This window comes from Moschus berezovskii, chromosome 8 (genome assembly GCF_049115385.1).
Source record: "Moschus berezovskii isolate FMDL1 chromosome 8, NW_MosBer_1.0, whole genome shotgun sequence".
NCBI classification, from domain to species: domain Eukaryota; kingdom Metazoa; phylum Chordata; class Mammalia; order Artiodactyla; family Moschidae; genus Moschus; species Moschus berezovskii.
The window spans coordinates 100,282,416-100,294,747 of NC_142467.1; positions in this window are offsets into that span (position 1 = coordinate 100,282,416).

The following is a 12,332-nucleotide window of genomic DNA, read 5'->3' on the forward strand; positions in this document are numbered from 1 at the left end:
ATGGACACATTATCTTCAACAAAGAAGGCAAGAATATACAATGGAGAAAAGACAATCTCTTTAACAAGTGATGCTGGGAAAACTGGTCAACCACTTGTAAAAGAATGAAACTAGAAAACTTTCTAACACCATACACAAAAATAAACTCAAATGGATTAAAGATCTAAACGTAAGACCAGAAACTATAAAACTCATAGAGGAGAACATAGGCAAAATACTCTCTGACATAAATCACAGCAGGATCCTCTATGACCCACCTCCCAGAGTATTGGAAATAAAAGCAAAAATAAACAAATGGGACCTAATTAAACTTAAAAGCTTTTGCACAACAAAGGAAACTATAAGCAAGGTGAAAAGAGCCTTCAGAATGGAAGAAAATAATAGCAAACAAAGCAACTGACAAAGAATTAATCTCAAAAATATACAAGCAGCTCCTGCAGCTCAATTCCAGAAAAATAAATGACCCAATCAAAAAATGGGCCAAAGAACTAAACAGACATTTCTCCAAAGAAGACATACAGATGGCTAACAAACACATGAAAAGATGCTCAACATCACTCATAATCAGAAAAATGCAAATCAAAACCACAATGAAGTACCATTTCATGCCAGTCAGAATGGATACTATCCAAAAGTCTACAAGCAATAAATGCTGGAGAGAGTGTGGAGAAAAGGGAACCCTCTTATACTGTTGGTGGGAATGCAAACTAGTACAGCCACTATGGAGAACAGTGTGGAGATTCCTTTAAAAACTGGAAATAGAACTGCCATATGACCCAGCAATCCCACTGCTTGGCATATACACCAAGGAAAACAGAATTAAAAGAGACACGTGCACCCCAATGTTTATCGCAGCACTGTTTATAACAGGACATGGAAGCAACCTACATGTCCATCAGCAGATGAATGGATAAGAAAGCTGTGGTACATATACACAATGGAATATTACTCAGCCATTAAAAAGAATACATTTGAATCACTTCTAATGAGGTGGATGAAACTGGAACCTGTTATACAGAGTGAAGTAAGCCAGAAAGAAAAACATCAATACAGTATACTAAAGCATATACATGGAATTTAGAAAGATGGTAACGATAACCCTATATGCGAGACAGCAAGAGACACAGATGTATAGAACAGCCTTTTGGACTCTGTGGGAGAGGGCAAGGGTGGGATGATTTGGGAAAATAGCATTGAAACATGTATATTATCATATGTGAAACGGATCACCAGTCCAGGTCGATGCATGAGACAGGGTGCTAGGGCTGGTGCACTGGGATGACCCAAAGGGATGGGATGGGGAGGGAGGGGTTTCAGGATGGGGAACACATGTACACCTGGGGTGGATTCATGTCAATGTATGGCAAAAACCACTACAATATTGTAAAGTAATTAGCCCCCAATTAAAATAAATAAATTTATATTTTAAAAAAAGAAAAAAACCACATCTGTTTTTAATGCAAAAAAAACCTGGACATTTTAAAAAAGACTGCCATGTGCAACTTCCCTGGCAGTCCAGTGGTTAAGACTCCAAGCTTCCAATGCAGGGGGCTCAAGGTTCAATTCTTGGTCAGGGAACTAAGATCTCACATACTGTGTGGCAAGGCCAAAAGTAAAATTAAAAAAGACTGCCACAGGTTTAAATTAGATTCAGGACATGATGATTTTAATAAGGAACAGGGGTGCTCTCAGGACTATGAGAAGGTATTCCCTCGCCTCACAAATTCCTCAGGGGAAACCGAAATAACATTCAGAGGGGGCAACTTCTAAATTCTAAGGCCCTTGTAGACATGGGGGTAACCTTATCCATTCTCAGCCCTACCCTCATTCACTGCCCTCTCCCTCAGAGTAAACAGTCAATTCAAATGACAGGTGTTTCTAATTTACCTATGCAAGTTTTAAAATCAGAAACAATAATATTCCAGTTAGAACTATCTCAGGAAAACACGTGTTCCTTCTGGTAAAATGCGCTCCAATTCATTTGATAGGATGAGCCCTCTTAGAGGCATGTAATGCCCATACTGCCTGAAGGGTGAAGTGATTTTAGAGTTAGAAAACTCCAATGCGGACCAGAACATAATGACCAAGAAACTGATGGCTGGGGGGGAAAGCTCAGACAGATAAGGGGAAATGGACTCAGTTACAAGTGCCTGAGGAATTGTGGTCATTGTCCTCCTCAGAATTTGGAAAAATCAAGTCAGCCACTTCAATTAGAATAACTACTGATGGAGCTTCCCTGGTGGTCCAGTGGTTAGGGCACCTCACCTTCACTTCAGGGGGCACGAATTTGATGCCTGGTGGGGGAACTAACATCTCACATGCTGCTCAGCAGAGCCAAAAATAAATAAAAAGCAACTGAAAAATAACAACAACAATTATTGACAATCCCAAGCCTCTACCCAATATTTGGCAATAACTATTTAGTTTTTTTCCTAAATATTTATTTACTTGTCTGCAATGGGTCTTCGTTTAGGCATACAGAAATCTAATTGCCTGACCAGGGATGGAACCTGGGCCCCTTACACTGTGAGTGCAGGATTAGCCACTGGGGAAGTCCCGACAAAACCTATTTAGACCAGAGGCATAATTGTTATTCAGAAATTCCTTGAGAATGAACTTACAATTCCTCATATTAGTCCTTGCAGTACCCCAATTTTGCTGGCAAGAAAATCAAATGCAACAGGACCTGAGAGCTATAAATAACATTGTGATTCCTTGCCACCCTGTGGTCCCTAATCCTCACACCCTACTCTCAGCCATTCCAGCAGACACCTGTTATTTTGCAATAAGAGACCTATGCAGTGTGTTCTTTAGTATTCTGGTGTAAAAGAAAAGCCAATGTCTCTTTGACTTTACATGGGGACACCATCTGAACACCTAGATGCCACAAGGATATACTGAAAGCCCTACTTATTTTTCTCAAATACTTAAAGCTGACTGGGCTGATGGACACTTTCCTAATGACTGTTTTAACTCAATATGTAGATGATTTGCTTTTGTGGTGTAGAACTGGACAGAGAAACTGTGCATCTGTTACAAGAGTTAACCTCTAAGGGACATAAGGTGTCCAAAGAAGAACTGTTAACTGACTCTCAAAAAATTAAGGAAATCCTGGCTTTCTTACCATGCCGCCAGAACAAAGCAGCAGCTAAGAGGGACTTCCCTGGTGGTTCAGTGGTTCAGAATCTGCCTGCCAGTGTAGGGGACACAGGTTTGATTCTTGGTCCTGCAATAAGAGCAGCCATTGTAATGAGAAGCCCTAGTGCCACAACTAGAGAGTAGCCCCACTAACTGCAACTTGAGAAAGCCTGCACACAGCAGGGAAGACTCAGCACAGCCAAATATAACTTTTTTTAATTTAGAAAAAAGAAAAGAAATAGATGAGAGGATTTCCAGGTCTGACTGCATACTGTAGGAATTGGATATCTAATTTGTCCCTCATGCCCCAATTCCTCTATGTGTTACTAAAGTCTAATGGACCAGTTAGACTTGAACTAATGTCTAAAGTCTAACAGATGCGCGGTGCTGGGGCGGCGGTGAGGAGATACCCCACATCCAAGGACAAAGGAGAAGCCCCAGCAAGATGGTAGGAGGAGGAGAATTCAAGTTTAGAATCAAACCCCATTCCCACCAGAGATGCTCAGAGGGCTCAAACAAACCTTGTGCACACCAGGACCCAGGGACCCCACAGAGACTGAGACAGAACTGTGTTTGAGCATCTACTGTGGAGGTACAGGTCAACAGTGGACTGCCACAGGGACAGGGACTCTGGGTGCAGCAGACCTGGGAATGGCATAAGCCCTCTTGGAAGAGGTCACCATTCAGTTCAGTTCAGTTCAGTCACTCAGTCGTGTCCAACTCTTTGCGACCCCATGAATCACAGCACGCCAGGCCTCCCTGTCCATCACTAACTCCCAGAGTTCACTCAAACTCATGTCCATCGAGTCGGTGATGCCATCCTGCCATCTCATTTTCTGTCGTCCCCTTCTCCTCCCACCCCCAATCCCTCCCAGCATCAGAGTCTTTTCCAGTGAGTCAACTCGTCGCATGAGGTGACCAAAGTATTGGAGTTTCAGCTTTAGCATCAGTTCTTCCAGTGAACACCCAGGACTGATCTCCTTCAGAATAGACTGGTTGGATCTCCTTGCAGTCCAAGGGACTCTCAAGAGTCTTCTCCAGCACCACAGTTCAAAAGCACCAATTCTTCAGCGATCAGCTTTCTTCACAGTCCAACTCTCACATCCATCCATGACCACTGGAAAAACCATAGCCTTGACTAGACGGACCTTTGTTGGCAAAGTAATGTCTCTGCTTTTTAATATACTATCTAGGTTGGTAACACCACCATAGAGCTGCAAGAGGAGAAGGCAACGGCAACCCACTCCAGTGTTCTTGCCTGGAGAATCCCAGGGATGGGGGAGCCTGGTGGGCTGCTGTCTATGGAGTCACACAGAGTCGGACACGACTGAAGCGACTTAGCAGCAGCAGAGCTACCAGAACTCACACAGGACTGGGAAATAGTCTCTTGGAGGGCACAAACAGAACCTTACATGCACTAGGATCCAGGAGAAAGGAGCAGTGACCCCGCAAGAGACTGACCCAGACATGCCTGGGAGCATCCACGTCTCCAGCGGAGGCGTGGGTCAGTGGTGGCCTGCTGCAGGGTTGCGGGCACTGAGTGTAGCAGTACTTGCATGGGATCTTTTGAAGGAGGTCACCATTATCTTCACTACCTCCACTGGTTTGGCTCCAGGTAAATAGCAGGGACCAGATGCCATGATCTTTGTTTTCTGAATGTTGAGCTTCAAGCCAACCTTTTCACTCTCCTCTTTCACTTTCATCAAGAGGCTTTTGAGTTCCTCTTCACTTTCTGCCATAAGGGTAGGGTCATCTGCATATCTGAGGTTATTGATATTTCTCCCAGCAATCTTGATTCCAGCTTGTGCTTCTTCCAGCCCAGCGTTCCTCATGATGTACTCTGCATACAAGTTAAATAAGCAGGGTGACAATATACAACCTTGACGTACTCCTTTTCCTATTTGGAACCAGTCTGTTGTTCCATGTCCAGTTCTGACTGTTGCTTCCTGACCTGCATACAGGTTTCTCAAGAGGCAGGTCAGGTGGTCTGGGATTCCCATCTCTTTCAGAATGTTCCACAGTGTATTGTGATCGACACAGTCAAAGGCTTTGGCATAGTCAATGAAGCAGAAATAGATGTTTTTCTGGAACTCTCTTGCTTTTTTGATGATCCAGCGGATATTGGCAATTTGATCTCTGGTTCCTCTGCCTTTTCTAAAACCTACTTGAACATCTGGAATTTCACGGTTCACATACTGCTGAAGCCTGGCTTGGAGAATTTTGAGCATGACTTTACTAGCGTGGGAGATGAGTGCAATTGTGCGGTAGTTTGAGCATTCTTTGGCATTGCCTTTCTTTGGGATTGGAATGAAGACTGACCTTTTCCAGTCCTGTGGCCACTGCTGAGTTTTCCAAATTTGCTGGCATATTGAGTGCAGCACTTTCACAGCATCATTTTTCAGGATTTGAAATCACTCAATTGGAATTCCATCACCTCCACTAGCTTTGTTCGTAGTGATGCTCTCTAAGGCCCACTTCATGGGAAATAGATGGGGAAACAGTGGAAACAGTGTCAGACTTAATTTTGGGGGGCTCCAACATCACTGTGGATGCTGATTGCAGCCAGGAAATTAAAAGACGCTTACTCCTTGGAAGGAAAGTTATGACCAACCTAGATAGCATATTAAAAAGCAGAGACATTACTTTGCCAACCAAGGTCCATCTAGTCAAGGCTATGGTTTTTCCCATGGTCATGGATGGATGTGAGAGTTGGACTGTGAAGAAAGCTGATCGCCGAAGAATTGATGCTTTTGAACTGTGGTGCTGGAGAAGACTCTTGAGAGTCCCTTTGGACTGCAAGGAGATCCAACCAGTCCATTCTAAAGGAGATCAATCCTGGGTGTTCATTGGAAGGACTGATGCTAAAGCTGAAACTCCAATACTTTGGCCACCTCATGCGTTGAGTTGACTCACTGGAAAAGAGTCTGATGCTGGGAAGAATTGGGGGTGGGAGGAGACGGGGACGACAGAGAATGAGATGGCTGGATGGCATCACCGACTCGATGGACATGAGTTTGAGTGAACTCCGGGAGTTGGTGATGGACAGGAAGGCCTGGTGTGCTGTGATTCATGGGGTCTCAAAGAGTCGGACACAACTGAGCGACTGAACTGAACTGACTGAACTGACTGAAATAGCAGGAAGGGAACACAGCTCCGCCCATCAACAGAAAATTGGGTTAAAGATTTACTGACCATGGCCCCCGCCCATCAGAACAAGACCCAGTTTCCCCCTCAGTCAGTCTCTCCCATCAGGAAGCTTCCATAAGCCTCTTATCCTTCTTCATCAGAGAGCAGACAGACTGAAAACCACAATCACAGGAAACTAACCAATCTGATCACATGGACCACAGCCTTGTCCAACTCAATGAAACTATAAGCCATGCCATGTAGGGCCACCCAAGACAGATGGGTCATGGTGGAGAGTTCTGACAAAATGTGGTCCACTGGAGAAGGGAATGGCAAACCACTTCAGTATTCTTGCCTTGAAAACCCCATGAACAGTATCCCCATGAAAAGGCAAAAAGATAGGACACTGAAAGATTAACTCCCCAGGTTGGTAGGTGCGCAATATGCTACTTGAGATCAGTGGAGAAATAACTCCAGAAAGAATGAAGAGAGGGAGCCAAAGCAAAAACAACACCCAGGTGTGGATGTGACTGGTGATGGAGGTAAAGTCTGATGCTGTAAAGAGCAATATTGCATAGGAACCTGGAATGTTAAGTCCATGAATCAAGGCAAATTGGAAGTGGTCAAACAGGAGATGGCAAGAGTGAACGTTGACATTTTAGGAATCAATGAACTAAAATGGACTGGAATGGGTGAATTTAACTCAGATGACCATTATATCTACTACTGTGGGCAAGAATCCCCTACAAGAAATGGAGTATCCATAATAGTCAACAGAAGAGTCCAAAATGCAGCACTTGGATGCAATCTCAAAAATGACAGAATGATCTCTGTTCGTTTCCAAGGCAAACCATTCAATATCATGGTAATTCAAGTCTATGCCCAGACCAGTAATGCTGAAGAAGCTGAAGTTGAACGGTTCTATGAAGACCTACAAGACCTTCTAGAACTAACACCCTAAAAAGATGTCCTTTTCACTATAGGGGACTGGAATGCAAAAGTAGGAAGTCAAGAAACACCTGGAGTAACAAGCAAATCTGGCCTTTGAGTACAGAATGTAGCAAGGCAAAGGTTAATAGAGTTTTGCTAAGAGAACACACTGGTCATAGCAAACACACTCTTCCAACAGCACAAGAGAAAACTCTACACATGGACATCACCAGATGGTCAACACCGAAATCAGATTGATTATATTCTTTGCAGCCAAAGATGGAGAAGCTCTACACAGTCAGCAAACACAAGATTAGGAGCTCACTGTGGCTCAGATCATGAACTCCTTATTGCCAAATTCAGATTTCAACTGAAGAAAGTAGGGAAAACCACTAGACCATTCAGGTATGACCTAAATCAAATCCCTTATGATTCCAGCTTGTGCTTCTTCCAGCCCAGCGTTCCTCATGATGTATAAGTTAAATAAGCAGGGTGACAATATACAACCTTGATGTACTGCTTTCCCAATTTGGAACCAGTCTGTTGTTCCATGTCCAGTTCTAACTGTTGCTTCCTGACCTGCATACATATTTCTCAAGAGGCAGGTCAGGTGGTCTAGTATTCCCATCTCTTTCAGAATTTCCACAGTTTATTGTGATCGACACAGTCAAAGACTTTGGCATAGTCAATGAAGCAGATATAGATGTTTTTCTGGAACTCTCTTGCTTTCTCCATGATCCAGCAGATGTTGGCAATTTGATCTCTGGTTCCTCTGCCTTTTCTAAACCAGCTTGAACATCTGGAAGTTCAGGATTCATGTATGGTTGAAGTCTGACTTGGAGAATTTTGAGCATTACTTTACTAGCACGTGAGATGAGTGCAACTGTGCAGTAGTTTGAGCATTCTTTGGCATTACCTTTCTTTGGGATTGGAGTGAAAGCTGACCTTTTCCAATCCTGTAAAATCTGCATTGGCTCGAGAATAAGGCCATCCTAAATATGTTACCATTTTTATCTTTTCTGGACATGAAGATAAGGGAAGCACCCTAGGGGTGTTAACTCTGACCACAGTGACTAGCATCAACCCACAGGATATTATAGTCAGCAGCTAGCTTCAGTAGTAAAAGGCCTCCCACTCTTTAGGGGGGAGTCATTTCAATGACCGCTCTCTTGTGCAAAGCTAGTGAAGAACTTAGGATGGCGTCTCTTTTGACTATCTCCACTCATTTGAACCTCTTGAATTCTCATCACACTTGGCATTATTCTGTGAGTGAACTCTCCTCTCAGAGGTATGGTTGCTTTCTTTAGCCAATATTACTGTGGCTTGATGTGGTAATCTTGACCATGCAACTTTACTTCCAGCAACCCAGGATGATAATGACCATGACTGTACTATGCTAACTCATTACCTTCTTACAAGATGACTTAACAAGAAATTCCTATTGATACTGCTAGCTTAATTTTCTTTAACAGATGGATTTTACTTAAAGGATGTACAGGGACATTACCTAGCTGGATATGCAATAATATCCACAGTGGACACAATTGAAAGCTCTTATTTACCAGGCTCAAAGTTGGCACAACAGGCTGCATTAATTGCTCTATACAGAGTTTGCCAGCTAGCTAAGATTAAGTAGCAAGTATTTACATTGACAGCTACTCTGCTTTAGGAGTAGCTCTTGATTTTGGAACCCTCTGAAAGAGAAGGGTAATTCTTACTTCCTCAGGCCAACCCATAATGAGAAGCTAGTGTCAGAATTTTATTAGACTCTATACAATTACCTAAACAACTGGACATTATTAAAATACCTGGACATTTCAAATTTGATACAACAGAGGCTACAGGGAATTCACTGACATAGCTGCTAAAGGAGGGGCTTTAAGTTCTATTTCTGTCCAGCTTCAAGAATGTCTGCTGCTCGAACCTGACTCCCAGTGTAACTGTTAGGAAACTTCTGCTGCTGCTGCTGCTAAGTCGCTTCAGTCATGTCCGACTCTGTGCGACCCCATAGATGGCAGCCCACCAGGCTCCCCCGTCCCTGGGATTCTCCAGGCAAGAACACTGGAGTGGGTTGCCATTTCCTTCTCCAATACATGAAAATGAAAAGTGAAAGTGAAGTTGCTCAGTCGTATCCGACTCAGCGACCCCACGGACTGCAGCCTACCAGGCTCCTTCATCCATGGGATTTTCCAGGCAAGAGTACTGGAGTGGGTTGCCATTGCCTTCTCCATAGGAAACTTCTACAGGCTCACAGTTCAGTACCGGGGACTTCCCTCGTGGCCCAGTGGTAAAGAATCCACCTGCCAATGCTGGGAACATGGGTTTGATCCCTGATCCCGGAAGATTCCACATGCTGTGGGGCAGCTAAGCCTGTGCGTGTAACTCCTGAGCCCACACACCAAAAGCCCGTGCTCCACAACAAGAGGAGCTACCACAGTGAGAAGCCTGTGCACTGCAATTAGAGAGTAGCCTCTGCTAGAGCAACTAGAGAAATGCCAAAGGCAGCAATGAAGACCCAGTGCAGCCAAAAAGTAAAAACAAACAAAAATTTGAAATTTTTAAATAAAAAAAACTTAGTATCAGAAGATGAAAAATAAATATAGAAAAAGAAAGGTGGATTCCTTGATCCCACCCCACAAGTATGGCTTGGACCAAGTAAGAGACTTATAGTGCCTATAGGAGCTCAGTTACCCTTACTCTAGCATGTATCTTCCCTGGCCCATTTGGCTCCTGAAAAAAATAATTTTATGGGGAAAACAAGTCAGTTCTCCCTTGAGCTGGCCCACTGTTCTAACAGCATCTCCCACTCTAATAAACTTTATTTCCCTCTCAAAAAAAAAATAATTTTATGGGAGAAGCAATATATGTGGAAGCCCTCCCCTATGGTAGCCCACAGGACACATACTCAATGCACTAGTTGCCCTAAGTCTAATCTCAGAAAACCACTTCACAAGGTCACCTTCCTCTTCCTAAAGACCTCTTGAGTACAGCAATTGGACTTTGTCCAAATGCCACCATCTTAAGGATACAAATATATTTTGGTAATGATCTGTGTCTTCACAATGATTGAAGCTTTTCTCTGAACAAGAGCAACAGATTAAACAGAAGATGAACTGCTCTCGGGGGCTTCCCTGGTGGCTCAGTGGTAAAGAATCCACCTGCAATGCAGGAACTTCAGGAGTTGCGAGTTCTATCCCTAGGCAACCCACTCCAGTGTTCTTGCCTTGACAATCCCAAGGACAGAGGAGCCTGGCAGGCTACAGTCCACAGGGTCACAAAGAGTTGGACACAACTGAGTGACTGAGCACACACACAGAAACTGCTATTGGAAAAAATATCTCCTGTTTGGGGGATCCCTTCTGAGTTGCATAGTGACTGAAGGACTCACTTCACCTACAAATAGTTAAATCCATTTCTAATATTTGGCCAACGATACAGCATGTTCAGTGTACTTATATTCCCCAACCTTCAGAACTGGTGGAAAGAACTAATAATACCATCAAAACTCAATTGTCAAAACTCTCACAGACTTTCATGGCCAAAAACTCTCTCTTTGGTTATTCTCAAACTTAGGTCCACTCTTTTGGGTAAAACATCAATTGTCTCCTTTTGAAATAATCACTGGGCAATCTATGTGCTTAGATGAAGGAATGTATGAACCAGTATTACTTAAAGGTGATACATTACTGTCAAGGGCTCATGAAAGCACTTAGAAGAAAATGAAAAACTAGTAACTATTTTCACAGCAAGCACCTGGGAGACAAAGACCTTAAGGACCACAGGCTGCTACCTGGAGATTGTGTCTACTGGAAAAGACACAAAATAAAGGACTCTTTGTGCTTCCCTGGGGGCTCAGTGGTAAAGAACCTGTCTGCTGATGCAGGAGACAACGGGTTCAATCCCTGGGTTGGGAAGATAGCCTAAAGAAGGAAGTGGCAACCCACTCCAGTATTCTTGCCTGGAAAATCCCATGGCCAGAGGAGCCTGCTGGCCTACAGTCCCTGGGGTCGTGAAAGAGTAAGACACGACTTAGAGACTACAACAACATCAAAGAACTCTCTACAGCCACACTGAAAGGGGTGATAGCTTAGGGTGGTCAGTGTCAGGTTCATGACCTCCAAAGAAGAAGATTTCACTCCGGAACCAAAAGCGCACTCAGTCACTCAGAGCTTTGTGCAGCAGAGATTTTATTGAAGTGAAAGGACAGAGAAAGCTTCTGACATAGACATCAGAAGAGGGTGGAAAGAGCACCCACCATGGCTGACTTAAGCAGAGCATTACATACCTTTTCAGTTGGTTACTAGTAATAGATCAAAAGAATATCTCAAGGTCATAAAGGCCTCACCAGACCCTCTCCTGAAACACACATCTTGAGATAACACCAGTACAAGATTAGCCAGAAGGAATAGGGTTCATGTCCTCAAGAAAGATACATTGCTGTTATTTAGTCATTAACATAGAGCCTACCTGACTAAGACAAAGAATGTACATTACACCTCCTTCTTAAGGGGGCCTTGGACTCCTTGTCAACCTGCCCAAAGTTAACTGTATCAGGGGCCATATCAGGTATTACTAACAAATTCTGGGGGTCCAAACTTTAAAGGAGTAAGCTCTTGGATTCATATTTATCACCTTAAAAAGCCTTCTCCCAGGACTTCCCTGGTGGTCCAGTAGCTAAGAATCTGCCTTGCAATTCAGGTGATATAGGTTCAATCCCTGGTCAGGGAACTAAGATCCCACGTTCTGAGAGCAACTAAGCCCACGCTGCAACTACTGAAGCCTATGTGCTGCAACAAAAGATCCCACATGATGCAGTGAAGGCCTCTTGAGCCACAACTAAGACCTGATGCAGCCAAATAAACAAAATGTTTTTAGTTTTAAAAAAAATAAAAAGACCTCTCCTGAATGGATACAACTTAAATGCCCCTTCCTGACCCCCAGCTTCCACTAACCAGCACCAGCAGACCAGAATGAGAAGATGACACCTGAAGTAGACAGTTGATCCAAGAAGCTAGACAAGGCCTGTCTAACGATCACCTTGATTTCTTACATTTCTGCTTATGAGCCAAATGTATTTTTCTTGGGTTCAATGCTGGAGCTGACAGCGGGAAGGCCCGGGTCCAGCCATGGCCCGTTAC